Source organism: Triturus cristatus, chromosome 12, assembly GCF_964204655.1.
Source record: "Triturus cristatus chromosome 12, aTriCri1.1, whole genome shotgun sequence".
NCBI classification, from domain to species: domain Eukaryota; kingdom Metazoa; phylum Chordata; class Amphibia; order Caudata; family Salamandridae; genus Triturus; species Triturus cristatus.
The window spans coordinates 708320438-708337726 of record NC_140595.1 but is presented as its reverse complement, the minus strand read 5'-3'; the positions used below and the strand labels follow the sequence as shown (position 1 = coordinate 708337726).

Genomic DNA, 17289 nt, shown 5'->3' with positions numbered 1-17289 from the left:
GCCCCATATCAGGCACCATCGGACTCCACTTCATTTTCCCGGTAAAAACATTAGTAAAATAACCTTCAAACTTAAAACATTGAATATAGCAGTAAATATAATTAGAACACACGTTAAAGTATGTTCCACAGTAGCCCTTATGACCAGACTGCTAATTAAATAAAGAACAGAAAGGGCCGGCTTTAGCGCTAATGCGAAAGTCTTTTTTGGCGCCGCACCAATAACCTTTTTCTCCGTAAATACCTTTACGACCACCTTCCAACAGTGCCCCTGATCCCTCCATGGCCCCTCTATTGACCTCCTCCTCGGATTCCCTCACTGCCACCCTCCAACAGTGTCCCTCATCTTTACTTAGCCCCCCTCTCATATGCATTTCATTTGTTGTATAGCACTACTCATATACAGATAACAAATTATACAAGTATGTAAATCAGCCTACAGGGAATGTCACATAAGCCAATGAGGATTACAAGGTGTAGGAGTGACATGTCATCCATACTGGTGGGCAGTATATTTTAAGAGGGTTTGGTCTGGAGAAGCACAAACTCAGGATTTAAAGAGTACTCCAGTGGTCAGGGGTTGGCTTTACTGATAAAAATGTAAATCTGCCCAAAGACACTCATTTTAGCAACATTAGAATAATGAAAGACTGGGGAAGTTCGAACTATATCACGAAACAAAACAAAAAAAAAAAAAAGCAGAGTTCTAACTATAGCATTCAGGTTTGCATGCAGCTCTTTGAAGACAGTTCATTGGTCACTGGCAAAGGTTACCGGGCCAAAGAAACAATTTGTCGCCTTTTGACATGCCCCTGGTGGAGATGAAGGGGTGAAAAAATAAACAAAGCCTTGTTAACATGTAAATGGTCTTTTAAAGACCTGTGAAGTACTCCGGTGCGGCTGTGATCTCAAAAACTGTGTGCGCGCGCGCCCGGGAGGCTCTCTCACACGAGGGGGCGCTTTGAAGCACTATGAGCCCCATGGCTTTGCGAGCCTGCCTTCAAGCCCTCACTGCAAGGGCCAAGGCTCCTGTTTGGGTGGCCAGGCTCCTGTTTGGGTGGCCAGGCTCCTGTTTGGGTGGCCAGGCTCCTGTTTGGGTGGCCAGGCTCCTGTTTGGGTGGCCAGGCTCCTGTTTGGGTAGGCCTGGCCCACCCGCTAGAACCAGGCCGAGGGAGATTAGCTGGCAAAGGGAGTTGCATCTGTGGGAACATTTGGCGAGTAATAAGGTGGAAGTGGGTACAACGTCCTGAGTATCAATGATGTGCTTGAGTGGGCAATGGATGCTGCCAGCTCAGTGCATCTCCAAGAGGAGAGGGTGTGGCCTTATGGCCAGATCTGCCAACTTTGGAAGCAGGTTCAAGTCCCAGTGTCTGCTCAATATCCAGGGATTCTGGGAAAATCGTTAAACCTCCTTGTGCCCGATAAAATAATCTGGTCTTGTTTAATGTAACTGGTGCTTGTTTAAAGCAAAACCAAAGGGGATGATGGACGGAGTGTTGAACAATGTAAAATGTAGACGTATGTTTTTTTTTAATATAGCGCTGACCACCACTACGGGTATCTCATCGCTGTATTCATACCGCTGAAGGAACCCTTCCTGGCTTTCCATGTGAGGTGTCCACTCCTGGGCACCTCCATGGTGAAGGCCAGGCATCCCAGCGCTGTTGGGGCCGTTGGAGATTAAGCAAGTTATTTCCCAGAGTTGCAGCGTGGGACCCATGATTAGAATAGGCACTGAGGCGAGAATATCCGGTCCGCGGAATTTATAGCACGAGACCCTGCCGCGACAGGAATCGAACCCTGGTCCCGGACCAGTGCTCTGCATCGAGGTCTGCCGCTCCAACCATTGAGCCACACTTCTCCACCAATGCAAGCACTCGCCCCCAGTCAACTGATATGGGTTTAATCCATCATTTTTCAGCTTACTTTGCCACCCCAGTTCAGACATGGCTATATGCACATCAGTCTTGACCCTGTGCCTCATGGGAACAGTCCAGCCCTTACTGCGAAGCCAGGTCTTCCCTGGACTGGAAACTAGCATCCTGGGACTGGTTTCTGGCTAATCAGCTGTCAACAGCTAGGCTAGCTTGAATCCAGTGGCAAAGTGAGCAAGGGACCCACGTCTGGGCATACCCTGCCAACTTATGGCGAACAGATCAGTTGACTGGGGGTGAGTGCTAGCAATGTTCAACACTCCGTCCATCATCCCCTTTGGTTTGCTTTGTTCGCCCTAAGTCGGCAGGGTATGCGAAGACGCGGTCTGCGTGTTTAAAGCAGCTCAAAGCTGGGCCATGTAGTGCTATAGAAACCTGCAACAAAATATTAAAAGTTGAAAGACTTCTTGCTGCCCTGGACTTGCACAACCTCTATGGCTATTTGAGGTTAGACGACACTATACGCCAAGGTACTCCAATTTTAATCATGGTCCTTTTCTGTTCCAGTCAGCTGAAGACCGGTGTGCTAAAATCTACATCTGGAATGGGTTACTCTGGTGTATAAATCAGTGCTTAACCAGAGATGTGCCTAGGGATTGCGAGTGCCAAGCTCATTTATTTCTCCGTTTTGTCCGATATAGAAAGCTCAAGTATCCGATGAGCAGGAAAAGGAGGCAAAAAAGGTAGATTTCGAATAGATAACCCCGCAAGCCAGAAAAAAAAAAATGTAATAAATCCCCTCATTTATAAGGAAACACATCTGGGTGTTCAATATTTTGTAATCATTAAATTGTAAAGAGTGCTTGAATACTAGCCAACCCTCTGAAATCAAATTGCTTAAAGTTAGCTACACACACACACACACACGCACACACTGCTTTGTCAAAGGAACTTTCCAACCTGAAGTAGCAGTATTATGAGTCCTTAAAACCCTCTTGAGGTCTTCAAGTGATTTCCAGGATTCCTGGCGACCAAACAATCCTTTCAGTTTGATTTCCAGCGTTCTAGGAGAGAGAGGATGGCTTTACTAAGAACCATCACATCACGATAAGAATAACGCATAATGGAAAGGGTATTTGAACATGGTGTTCTCTGGTTCTTCAAAAGATGGATTCTGACAAACATGAATTCAAACGCTATTTGTTAACATTTGTTGATAGTGAAAGCAGTACACTATTAGCGAAACATTTTAAGGTAAGTAATCTAGAATAAAGAAAGAACGCTATATGAAGTTTGGGAAGAGTATGATGCAAACATTTCCTAATGAAAGAATATTTCTAGGACAAAGTATCATGACAAACTAAAGATGGAGGCAATGGGTTAGAAGAGGACTCGGAAGCAAACTAGGTTTAAACTGAAATAAAAACTGGATTTTTTGAAACCAGTGGGACATCAGTTCAGTCAAATTAAATCCTGAGCTACAAACGGATAGTGCCAGGCTGGAAAGGCAAAGACAGCCTAATAAAGAAGGCCTGTGTAGTTAAGAGTCACAACCGATATGGGACTAGGAGATGGCCTTGGTGGTGTTTCTACGTTGGTTGTTTTGCTAAATTGTTGCCAAGCAAAGTTGGTCAACCTGTAGTATTTCTCTAGTGTCGCCTGGAGTGGACCATTGTTGGTAATGGGTGTTGGCATCAGCTGAGCATGCCCTAGCTTTGTGTCGGAACGTTGCAGTGTATCAATTCTCCCCACTCCCCCTATGATTCGGTGGTTGAGATGTAATTTCAGGTATGACTTTATATGCACCAAACGAATCTTTAAAGCTTCCACTGTTATTGGAGTTCAAGGCCGGACAGGCCGTAGCAGGCATCGGTGTTTCCCCAGGAGGCTGGAAGGGTGCGGGGATTGACAGTTTTGCAGCAATGCTGCAATGTTCAACCCAGTAACAAAATCAGCAGGCCAGTAGAAGCCACACATCACTCACGTTTTGTTTCCAGTTTGCCTGTGTTTTGAAATATGGTATAGTTTAAGCACCCACTGCAGTGTTATTGGTATATTATTGAGCACTTTTCTGCCACAATGAAAGTGATATTTTTGGAGATTAATCTTCTTGCTGGAGTTTTGTCTAGTAGCATTTGCTACTCATCTAAGGTAGAGCGCAGGGTTTATATGCCCACTGCAAAGAATGCGTACCATGCAGATCATATACACTTATTTCATGTGCATAGCTCTGTGGGTTGCTGCTTGTCAGAGAAATGCTTTTGCTACTGTGTAGTTCATAAGTTACAAAAGTAATCTAGCAGCGTGAGCTATGAACTATCAAAAAGTTGCATGTAAACTGCATGGTTCAGGTTAGAAAATTATGTTATGTCCAGTCTTTGATTGTCCTAATGATGCTATAAAGGGTTTGTTTGGGTAGAAACACATTAGTAAATGTAACCCTAACCACGGTTACATTTGGCATCCAGAGTTTGTGCCTCTCCAGCCCAAGCATCTTACAAATATGCCCACACTGCTTCGTGCCTTTTGTCTTGTGGAACATTCTGTACACTGAATTACACATGTACTATCCATTCTGTTTGTTTGATGTAAAGAGCTCAACACCATCATCTGGTGTGAGGGGAACTATAAAACAAATGAAATAAATGTGAGGGGTTGTGTCGAAATGAGGCACTGTTGGAAGATGGATCATGAGGAAGACGTCGACGAGCCCCAACAAAGACTGTTGTATCCTGGAGCACTGGCAGCCCATCATTTACTAGGTTTAAAAAAGCTAATACAATTGAATATATACTGAAATAAGTGTCACGCAATTCACCATTTATTGCTATAAATATTTTCTTTTGGGGCATGGGAATCTCGTCCCCCCCCCCCCAACCCTTCTTGCAGTGGTCAGGCTCACTTGCTGCGCAGCTACAGAGGCTGGTCTGACGAAATTTACCAGGCTGCTTTGGGTTCCCAGTCTGGCCCTGTTGCAGTTAAATAACTTAATTTAACATCACATCTGGGCAATTCAGCTAAATCAAGGCGATAAGACTCACGCAGATAATTAAACAATGTTTGTGCATAACATGCACACACCATAACAACGCTTAGATGGCTACAACTGAAAGGAATCAAAGTTATTTCGAATCTCATTCAGTCGATATAAGGCCAAAAGTCCTTTCCTCTGCAATTCATATGGAGTGGATGCAGGACATGGTTTGTTTTAAGATCCGCTCCACAGGACAGCGGTCCATTCGTACTATGGTTCTTAAAGAAGGACCGCGCAGTGGCATACCAATAGAGGGGGGCCCTCCCTGCAAGGTACGTGGAGGGGTCCCCTCCGGACTATCAGGAGATCACCAGCCGAAGTGCAGTGCTGAGGGGGGTCCCTCTGGAGCTTGTCCCTCCCCCCTCCGTAATGAAGGGGCCTGTGTTACGCCCCTGGGACCGCGCTTTGTGAATACTATGCAGTCTGCGGTACAGGCTAAAGTCAAAGATCTCAACATTCTGAAGAAAAACCCTACGCGAGTCATACGATTTCAATTGCAAGAGACCACTGTCATTTAAGAAGTACAATTGCTATAGAGGAGAAGGGTCTCTTGAAGCACCAACATTATTTGTTCTAATCACCAGGACACTCAATACTTACGAAGCGTCGTTCTTGAGGGCAAAAGTTAGTGATTTGGTGACGGAGTATTTAACGTTCGAGTCTAGTTCCGTGACGTTACCCACATCGATGCATCTTGGAAAAGCTTCGTGGTACACTCTCCACCTGGCAGGATAGAGAAGACAATAGAAAAGTGGCAATGACTACTTCAGTCTGAAAAGGGTTCTAAAATCCTGCCTTTTAAGTAGAGCAAAACGACAGCCATTTGTATTGCATCGTTATTCAATGAACACTCACAGGTAACCAAGAGCTCATGAAAATCTTAAGTCAAAAGGCTTGACGTGTTTGCATAGTTGATCATGGGTGCATTTTTCAACCAATTTAGCCAGTAAAGGCGGATTGGATACAGGTCGGAAGTGGTTTGGGCCATTCTGGTTCGTGCTGTAAAATTATATTTTACTAGGGAAGAAACTTGGCCAATTTTCAGACATTCAGAGAGGGATCCTTGTTGGAAAGAGTTCAATTTTTGTCCATAGGGGAGTGACAAATTGATGGATCTTTCAGGTAGGCCGGAGGAAATGGGATCGTCCAAGTGTGTGGTGGGTTTGATGGAGTGAATGGCTTTAAAACAAAAAGACAGGCTATACAGATATTTTGAAAGATATAGGAAACTGCATAGATTTGTATTTTCTGCATTCAAAGATTTGTGGTTATTCGAGATGAACATAAAACAAACAGGCCACACACTGTGCTCTCAGACCAGCCTTTTGGGCTCTGCCTAAAGGTCACTCTGACCCTTACAGGGGCAATTGCCTCTGCCGGGCCCATCCGTTGTATGTATATATCTATGTAAATTTTCTTATTAGACCACAGCTCACTGGTGAGAGTGCTGAACACAGAGGCAAGTACCAAAGGATACATGTAGGAAAATGTTCCCAAAGAGGAAAGGGGAATTGGGTGGCGAAGGTGTGGTAATGTGGGATGGGATCCGCACCATTTCTATAGTGTTTTATTTATAAGATTGCAGTGCCCCTTAAACAGTTCTACTAGGGATATCCCTGCTGCAACAATAAACATTGATCAGTATGCACAGTAACCAAGTAAAGGGGGGGGGGGGGGGGAGGTGGACTCAAAAGCTAAGGCAAGTGACTCTAGTTCCTGTTTTACAATAATCAGATAACAGAGGAAAGCATTCAATACCACAGATCCACTGTCGACTATAGAAACCACCGCCCCTGTAGGGAAAAACCCTCCCCTTGAAAGCTACTTAGCAACAAGCTAAATTATAAATTACTGGTGTTAGTCTGTGTAAATTGTGATCTTTAAAGTGCCGACAGTATAAGGAGGTCCTGCAAGGACTGGCTATAAACTACAGTGAGATGTTTGCATCTCAGTTGCCAAAGTGTTATTCTATTTCTGTGAACTTGTATAGCATAACTCACTTGTAAGTCTCTCTTCTTTCTTCCAGCTGGTTCTCTCGCCACTTCAGGAGGAGGGGGTTGTGACCTTCTGCAGAGGCCAGGGTAGCTGTGCCAAATAGGTTAAAATAAGAAAAGTGATGTTGAGGGATGCTTATTGAAGAAATTGAAAATATCACACACAAACAATAAAAGGCACTCCATAGAATATGATGCCTAGCCAATGCAAGGAAGATGCATTTCAGGTGACACTAACCTGCCCCAGGTAGAGATTGGGACTGACTGGTAACATTTGAAGTTGTCCAAGGACCAGTTGTGGTACATGTCCCTTCTATAAGGTGTTCAAGCTTAGTTTGGTTACTAGCCTTCTGCTAGGATAACTTGGACTCTGAAAATATGTTCCTGCGACACCCTCTTAAGCTCTATACAACCCTCCAACAGAAGACTTTCCTCTCCAAACAATAACAAATTGGTCACTGGCATTAATCTCCAGATCCCCCATACATTAATAATAAATAGAAAAAAATGTAGTCTTCAAGTAAGCCAACCTGACCATAATATGGAGTGTACAAGAGCCCTGGTCCTAGCTGACAGGACTACTGCAATATCAGCTTTGCTAGATTGATAACCCCATTGCCAAGATAGACCCAGGTGTTAAGATAAGACACAAACTCAACAAATGTGAAGACCTCATCAAGCTCCCCCTGAACGTTCACCGGCTCCCAGAGGAATTCAGGATCAAATCAAAGGTTCTCTTCAGTCATGAATGCAACTGGGGCAAAAGCCCAGAATGCTTGCAGACACTAGCCCTACACTGTTCCTCTGCCACAAATCTCTCATCCACCTTTCCGGATTTATTAAGGACTATTGAAGATCATGAAACATGGTGACGGATCCATGACCGTGCAGTAACCCATACTGTGGAGCACCATCAACCCAGACATGTGAATTGAACCAAACACTTATGATTCAAGACCCCCCCCCCCCCCACCCCGACCCCAACTAGGAGGGGATTTCCACGAGTATTGGATTAGACCCCAACCTCTTTTCCCCCCTTCATAGAACTTTATACTCCCATGTCCTCTGCATTCGAGGTAATTCAATGACCATGTGGTGTTCTGCTCTGCACTTACTGATTTCTCACAGCACCTTTATAGACTTTCTTTAGCAATGTTCTGAGCGGTTTGGTACATTATAGATTTCTGAGTGAAGGTTCTTGAAAAGTCTGCTGGAGTTGCACTGAACATGAACAGATGTGGCAGAAAGTGGAGGGGGGAAAAAAAAACCCACACAATCTTAGCTCGAAATCTGAGCTCCACACAAAACCTAGTGGGCTATAAAAGTTAAAGAAACAAGGTGCTTCTTTGCGGATTACTAGTATAACGTTGGTACAGATGAGCTGGGGTGCAACAGCCTATATTATTGTATTAGTAGAGCACAATACTTCCCCACCCCCAAAGGGTATTGTGGTGCTGAGAAGCAGGAGTGGCATGGGCCAAGCCTGGACCGAGACCAGGTGAATAGTCGGTCTTCAGTTTCTTGTGAAATTCAAGAATTGAGGAGGCAGCTCTGATGTTAAGGGGTAAGTCCTTTCAGGCTTGGATAGCAAGTCAGAAGGTCCAGCCACCAGATAGGATCTATATTTGCAGGGGGATGCACGAGTGTATGAAATTATTTGAGCTGAGGTGTCCGCTCTCTGTGCAATCAAAAAAACATGAAGCATGGACTTGTCACATTAACATCACTATGTGCTATAAAATACATTAAATATGAATGAGTTCTGTACCTACAAAGATAAGACATGATTTACTAGTGATCACTTTGGCAGTTTTATATAGCTCAAACTCGACTCAAGGTATTAGAGCGCTTTACAGGCGCACCAGTTACATTACACAAGGACACATTCATTTTTGGTAGGCATAGGGAAATTAAGAGATTCTCAGAAAAATAGGATGTGGAGTCAGTTTGGGATTAGTATATTTTTCCCCAGTTGGTGCAGTGCAAGGCTGTACCCTCTTTTAAATAATGTGCCCCATATTTACTAGTGTCAAGGTTTGTTTTTTCCTCTGTTCTTTAGGCCAGTTATGAAGTCGCAAATTCGATGGGTTGAAATTTGTTGCGTTTTATGCTTTAAGGAAGGCGGGCATGTGGGCAGCTTATTAGAGATGACCTGAGCTTTGTGCCCCTTTCTTATGCTCAAAGGTAAGAGATAGCAGCCATGTTCTAGTCTATGAATGATAACTTCATTATGGGCCACAAGTATTGGTGTGCAAATGATAAATTATGTTCTCCTGGGGTGCTGTAAACCTCAATCTTGGATCAGATTATGTCCCAAAACAGGAGGGCCTGGCCCAATGGGGGTGGGGCATGAAGTATTAACTATATTGTTATATTAGATTCTAAACAATATTTGAATCTTATATTAAAATGCTTTCATTGCTTTCTGGAGGACTTCCATTGCTTGTGGAAAGTTACCCTACTGAGTGAAAGATACATGTCACAAGTGTCAGTTGCATACATGGTTTCCTTTATTCTGAGAGATTTGATAGGTTTTATTTTAGGGACCACACACTGAATACCTTTCTAGGACATCCGAGTTTAGTTGCAGACCTTCTGTAGGCAATACGAGCCCGAAACAAGCAGAGAAGAAAAAAAATAAATAAATAAAATAAGTGCAGTCTGGTAGAAGTAGTCTTCGAATGGCTTTCTATTGATCGGAGTGTCAGCCATGTCCACATTAAAAAAAAAAATTGTTACAGATTAGAGCTCAGACAGCTCCTGTTCCACACATACAAAAGCATTAAGGGGGGGTCTCTATTCTGATTATTCACTTTATTTGATCTGGAAGTAAAATTTCGAGATTGCATCATATGTCGGTCATCCAATTCGGTATTAAAGGAGTTTAATTAACAAGGCCAAAATGACCAATTGAGATCATGCATTATGAGACTTGGAAACGCGAGCCAAGACTTCCCCATTTGTGGTTTCTTTGAGTGCAATAAACCAATGTGCGCTCTCAAGGTGGCGGTGCTGCGCCGTTGGATAGTGCACAAGATGAGGAAGCCTCAGGCCACCATCGTCAGGGGCAAAGCGTGCCAGGCACTTTGCAATTCAAGCCATTTTACCTGCCCATATGCAGTTTCGATCAGGTGTTGTAGTTTGTTGAGGACGTGGGTGGGGTGGGTGGGGGCTACCAGTGGCAGGGTTTGCATGACAAATCTTGGGGCGGAGGGTCACCTTGACTGCTGCTAGTCTCCCTAGTCAAGATAATGTATAATTTCTCCACTTCTGTAGTTCAGAGCGAGTTTGCCAAGAGAAGGCTGTAATTGCAGTCCTCGGTCATATTGTGGGGGAATATGAAGGCCCACATATACCACCCCCTGTGAAGCCCACTGGAAGGGAAAAAGTAGCGCAATGGCATTCCGTTCCCTCTGGGAGGGCCGCAAGGCCAAGGAGTTGTGACTTTTAGGAGTTAGTCAACCCAAAGACCTTCCCAAAAGCCTCCAGTTCTTGCAGAAGGGCTGGTAGGGAGTGGAGAGGGTCTGCCAGTGCCACCATGACATCATTAGCGTACAAACTCAGTCTGTGCTCCCCGCCACCCTTAATAATCATGGAAATTTGGGGGTTTGCCCTCACCCATCCTGCAAAATGTTCCATGTACAAAGCAAACAGGAGTGGTGACAGGAGACACCCCAGTCTCATCCCTTATGCAACATCGAAGGGCTGGGACATTAGGCCATTATTTGGATCACTTCTTGATGTCCAGAGCAGCTACACCATATCCATTGTGTAAAGCGTTGCCCCAAACCTACAGTCTGGAGTGTAGTATGGAGATAAGGCATGTGAACCCCATCAAATGCTTTTTCTCCATCAATCGAAAAAAGTGCTGGTATCCGAGAACGCTGGACCTTGTCCACAAGGTAACAACTTGTGTAGTCACTACAGTTTCTTGCAAGCTTAAAGCCTGCATGATCTGGGTCTATAAGGCATTGCATCTGGGGTCAATGGGGGTGGGGGAGGCAGGGCAGGCAGGTCGCTAAAATGGTGGTGAAGATCTTAGCGTCCACATTTAGTAGTGATATGGTATTAGAACAGAGCATTTAGTGGCTTTTGGACTTTAAGCAAATTTAGTCACAACTGATGAAAATTGATTTTTTAGGAGCCAAATTATATTGAACCATGTCACTGATAATACCTTTTAAAACGGAGATGGGCAACAATTCAGTGTAAGGGGGGGGGGCTGGACCTCTTACATTCAAATCCCTTGGTCACTAATTATCTGCAATGCCTCAAAGCAGCGTCAGCCTTACTTCAAGCAAATGATTTGCCATAGTTTTGTCATAATTTTGCTCAAGTAATTAAATTAGGACTAAAATATGAAGCATACCCAAATGCAGCTGCCTCCGCTCTGGCATAGCCAGCCAATGGGATTTCTCCAGAGGCGTCATGCCTCAAAAAAATGCATCCTAATGGAAAGAGGGTCATTATTGCCTCAAGGATGGGTTGAAGGGGTCTTTACATGTGGTGCCAAGAAGCCTAAACAAGATGGTACCGATTATTAATCCTCCAGGTGCATCTTCAAAAGCTTTACTCACGCGACGGACCTCCAATTTGGTCTTATATCTCAATTATCAGGATTTACACGAGCAGTAGCTAATTTGGAGTTTAAAAAAAGTTAACCAAAGAACTCCCCTGCTATTCAAATAAACAGTAAAGAAAATTGGTTTGCTTCAGCTGAAATCTTAGAGGACTCAGGCTGCATGCAGAAATACTGCAAGCTAACTTCAGAATAAACTTGGGTGAAGATGCCATTACATAGGTGTGTTGGAAACGTTTCGAAATTAGTGTAAAACGTATGCATTTAACTAAATCTACTTTTAGAACAATGTTTTCCAATGATTAAGGGTATCTTTATAGACATTATACTACGGGAGTGATTCTCCCCCCATATATTTATGTTGTGATGTTTTGGCCACAAGCAGATTAGCATTCAAGATCAACTAGAAATTCCAAAAAGGAAATTTACGAGTGGAGTAAGATCAGGCTTATGAATTGATTGCTATGTTCTAATTCAGGTGGTACTCTACCTGTCCCTTCAGGAAGCTCCACAGTGAGGTATCCTTCGATCCAGCGGTAGCAGGGGAAGTGGTAAATCTTTCCTGTAGGGGATTTCACAGTAACTTTGCTGCAGAACCAGTTGTTCTCAGGGAAGAAGGAAAAGGGCTCTGTGGAGGTGGATTAGTTGGATATCCCCCAAGTCCTGTTTTTCATGAATGTGGTACAGGTCCGTCTGAAAAACATTAGAACAGTATTATTTACTGTACAGTTAGTTCAGCTGTGCCAGACACAAGGCCATTTAGGTATCAGCAAGAATGACATAGCTCAGTTTCCTCAATCGCCTATTCTTAGGTTACAATAGATAATAAATTAGCAAAGCAATTGCTTATTTTTTTTAATCTTCCCAATCAATTGTACAATATTCCTGATTACAAGCTAATCACAAAAACAAAGTGTTTATATTGCTTAACCATGGAAGAAATTCCACTTACATCTCAGAACTTTATTCCCAGTCTCAATTGCTAATTCAAATTGGAATACCATCTGCCCAACTAGTCGTAAGTGATCCAGGATACAAACAAATGATGCAACAGGGTCCAGAAAAAGCCATTCAAGAACTGGATACCAGGGATGTTCCAGAGAGAAAATAAAGTTATGTGAAGTGGTGGGTAGTTAACAATAAATACCAAAATGGATATGGTTCAATTTTTCAGAAAATGTGACTATCCTCCGGACACCACCGGTAGGTCACAAGACAGTGTCAACAGGTCCCTTCTGAATGACCTTGTTTAGAAATTTGCCAGTTTTATTTTGGAACCTTTCAAAATATTGGTACATTCAAAGAAAACCAATCTTACAGGCATGTGTGAAAAGATACCATGCACAAAATGTGTTATGACTAGGGTCTAGTCTTGTATATAATACATTTTCAAAACTACAAAATTCTTCTTTGGACCTACTGGCTCTTAACACTTGTGTGGCTCATTTACTGAAATTCTACCATTTGTTACAAAATGATCTGAATGTACGAGTTTGAAGACAGTTTTAAAGAGTGGTAAACTCAAGAAAGCCCATCACCCTAAAAGGTGTGCATTGCCATGCGTACAATCAAGGACGTTGGCATGATCAAACGGACCTTTAGAGAACAAGCCAGAAACGAACACATCCAAAAAAGACAGAGCATGAAGCTGGACAGTTTTAGACCATCTCCCCATACAACATGGGGTTGGGGGGGGGGGGCTTACCACATTTTAAAAGAAATGTTTCCCCTACAAAAGAAACATTTTAGGAAAGACAGCAGACTTACCCCACTATAAAAAACTAAAAAGAAAGAAAAAAGGACTGGAGGGAGTTTACCCACTATAATGATGTATTAATCTAAAGGGTAATGTTGGTAAAGTGGCAAATAGCTTTGTTGAAAAATCTATATTGTAGGGAACAAAACGCCCCCACATCCTTTGGTCACATCACAAATCTAAATCTCTGCAGCACATTCTGGTGCACACCTACTCAGAGACATGTGAAAGCAGGGGAGGTTAGTTCCATGGACAGAAAAGCTTTTTCCAACTGTGGTAGGCCTGTAAACAGAGCAGCAACCATAAAACGTAACACGCTACCCATGGGCAGGACATGCTGCATTAACAAGTTTATCATGTGTAAAAGTGATGATTGTGTTTTACAATGGTGATGCGGTTACATGCATGGACGCATACAATCTGCCCTGTGAAAAAGGCTGAGCATTACAAAAACACCATTGACGTGAGCTACCTAGTGGCCAGAGAACATAATCAGAAAGCAGATTAAAACCTCTTTTTTTTTTAACAGACCGGACTATACAAAGCGCAAAAGGAGGAGACGGGGAAAAGAGGCTCAGACTTTTGTAATCGGAATATAATATTCTGCTTGGGAGCAAGTCCCCGGGAGGCCTCAATGTGGATGAGGAATTACATGTTAACATTGGCTAGTGTGATAAAATGGCCTTTCATGTTCTAGATCAGATTTAAGTCCTGGTGGGATAGGCTTCTCTCACTAGGCTGACCAACTTTGATTTCTTCTTTAATTTTTGAACTTTTGATCACCTTGAGAATTGTGCTAAAAATGTGGCCTTCTCCCATTGATTAGGACACCTTTAGGATTACTCCTCAGTATTTTCCTAGGTCAAACTAACACTGTTAATTGAATACATTTAACATTAGGAGACTAACACCTTGTACATTTCCAGCATCAGCAGCCTTTCATAGAGTGCTGTAGCGGGGATTATATATTATGTTTTCTGTGGGAGAGTTCACGTTGGACGAGAGAAATATTCAGTCTAGAAAGGAATTTGAAACTTGGTCCCCTCCCCCCCCCCTCCCATTGGTGAGGGGTATGAGAGAGCTGGCGATGCGATGCACCATTTGATTGAACATTTCCCCTCCTTTAATGTAGATAGAAAAGATCAATCTTTACCATAGCAGGAACGTGAATTTTGGCAAATTTTTTAAAACCCTGGAAATGCACTTGCAATTGATGCAACCATGATTACAGCAAGACTATTTTGTAAGCACTTCATTACCAAAGATTTCAATTGGCGAGCCTAGAACTGCATATGCTTGATACCAAAAACAATGGTCCTTGACCAATTAGTTAATACAAGTGAGCCAATTGCTTCACTTAGTCAATTAGGTTTATAATCTTGAGCTCGGAGCCCAAAACACTTTTTAAAGGGAAGGAGCTCACAATACTCAATATACAATTCAATCCAGCAAAGAACAACATCCAACCTTGTTTAGATTATCATACATATTCATTTATTATTGAATAAGGCAATTTAAGGTTGCTCCAAGAGGAACGTGCAACAAAAGAAGGTGGTTAAGAGTGAGTGGGTGAAGCAAGGAATGGAAACAAAGTAATAAAAGACATTCATTTGGTTTACAATAGGGATCGGTTGTAATTCACCGTCCAAAAAACCTGGTCACATTTCTCAATCACAGATACATATTTTTGTATTTCAAAAGACCCAATAATTAGTCTAGCACAAAGGAACTATATGTGTGTCCCAGGTAATAGAAAGTAAGCGTCGACGTTTCGACCCGTCTTGAAGGCCTTGAGGAGATTTAGACCTTGGCCGTGCGGATCTTCATCAGGACCAAAGGGAGGGGGTTGGGGCAACCTGACTAGGTGATGAATTTGATCGTCCACCTAAAATGTTAAAACACGGGGAAGTGAGGATGTCGTCCTAATTAAAACCAACCACTAGAACCACGTACGTCATAGTAAATCGTGTACCTGATTAATTACGGATATCCAGTTCAATGGGGCTCATCAGACATCCAATGGATGGAGGACTGCGTATCAAGGGTAGTAATCGAACTGTGGGGACTCAATCCGTGCTGTGGGGAATTAAAAAGATATCTAAGAATGGGCGGTGTCACTCGCACTATTACTGAAATTAACACCATCGTTGTGGAGTCACACAAAAACTAATGACAAATGACTAACGTTAATTGGTGTGAAGGAGGAGCATTAAGTCGCATTAAATGTATGCGCGCAAGGTAATTAAACAATATGTGGAGATAGGCCAGCCGATACTAATGTTGGCAATGTCTATTACATAAGTGACAGAAAGCATCTTACCGCAACAGACGCTGCTGTCTGGTTCAGTTCAGTCACTTGTGTGATCGTTGTAACGAGGTATAAGGTTCACTCGTAACTAAAATAAATAGAATGAATGGTGTATGTTAGGGGGTGGGGGTGGCTGGGAGTAGATAAAATAATTCAAGGAATGGGATGGAGATTACTCTTACCCAGAGGCACAATGTATGTGCTGACTATTGAGGAACGTCCGTCTCCGCCGAAGCTCCCGCTCAGTGTGAGCTTCGTCCGCGTCTGCATACGGTTTTAAAGTTAGTGAAAGAAACACACTATTACGCTACTCAAGCCATCACCCCCGGAACCTTAGGGACAACTTACCCTTTGGACAGTTTCTCCGTATTCGGAGGAACTGTTCAAAAAAGGAAGACTTTTTTGATGAATCGGCAGGTCTATTGTCTAGACTAATAGACCGTGGCTACCCTGTCAGGCTTCTGAAGAAGGCGCGCAAACGGGCCTGGCATAACCACAGGGAATTCCTACTAACTCCTAAATCCAAAGAGAAGAGCAATGAGGAAAGGTTGGTGTGCGTGACCACGTTTAACACCAAGAGCAATACCATTAAAAAAAGCAATCAACCAGCACTGGCACTTAGTTGCGGAGGAACTAGGCAATATATCCACCCCGTTGCATGCCTTTAGAAAAGGTAAAAACAGAGATTACCTAATCAAATCCCTACTACCCACGAATCAACTATCAGGACAGACCACTCTATGGGGTACCCCTATCATGGGACACCACAAATGTGGTTCATGCAAAGCTTGTGTACTGACTAGAACAACCTACCACTTCACACATAACAACCAAACCTACACACTTAAAGAACACAGTAACTGTAACACATCTGGGGTGATTTACGTGATTGCTTGCCCATGTGAACTTCTGTATGTGGGCCAAACTATTCAAAAAGTGAAGTGCCGGATACTGCAACACTGCAGCCGTATCCGCTGCAATACACCCGGTGCTCCCCTGGTGGAACACTTTGGGAGGTTCGAACACAAAGCTGACAGCCTGAGGTGGTGGGTTTTGGAAAAGGTAAAACCGAACCCCCGCGGGGGCAATTTCTCAGACATATTGAACAAACGTGAGTGCAGATGGATCCATTTCTTAGATACTGTAACTAGCGGGCTTAACGAACTTGAGGAAATTAATAGACAGGTTTCCTCAATGAACTGTTGATCTAGCCAGCCACTCACTTCTGACACCCTGTAACGATCCCGACTGCCACGGCAGCCTGTGGTACAATTGGTCCCGGTTACCAAATCTGGTTTCACATTTAGTTTGTAATTGTATGGCACCAATTGTTAATTTTATGTTGTTGATGTATATGTCAATTTAATTTTTGTCTGTCTTCACGCATTTTTGCGATATGTCTTTCTTCCGCTATATGGATTGTTTATATGTATATGTGGAATTCTTCCAACTGATTATGCAATGATTATTACAAGTCCATGGAATCTTTAATCTATATGTACTTTTCTCCATGTTGCTTGAGTATTAAAAATTCTTTGTACCAATCAAAATAATTATGTACCTAGATTCGACTTTCCGTAAGTATTCGGTTAGTCTTTTTACCTTGTCCATTCCCCGGTAACCGTCATTAATACGCTGACGGTTGCCCCGGTAACCGTATGCAGACGCGGACGAAGCTCACACTGAGCGGGAGCTTCGGCGGAGACGGACGTTCCTCAATAGTCAGCACATACATTGTGCCTCTG

General features: G+C 43.1%; 1 pseudogene across 1 annotated transcript in view; it reads right to left on the bottom strand.

Annotated features, from left to right (window-relative positions):
- The window catches only part of LOC146780366 (hydroperoxide isomerase ALOXE3-like), an 86554-nt pseudogene that overhangs the window by 47212 nt on the left and 22053 nt on the right, over positions 1 to 17289 (bottom strand). Inside the window, exons 2-5 of the transcript XR_014972354.1 lie at positions 11971 to 12173; positions 6908 to 6992; positions 5508 to 5630; positions 2834 to 2937 (exon numbers count right to left, since the gene is read on the bottom strand). The product of XR_014972354.1 is annotated as a hydroperoxide isomerase ALOXE3-like (transcript). The remainder of the gene's footprint in view (positions 1 to 2833; positions 2938 to 5507; positions 5631 to 6907; positions 6993 to 11970; positions 12174 to 17289) is intronic.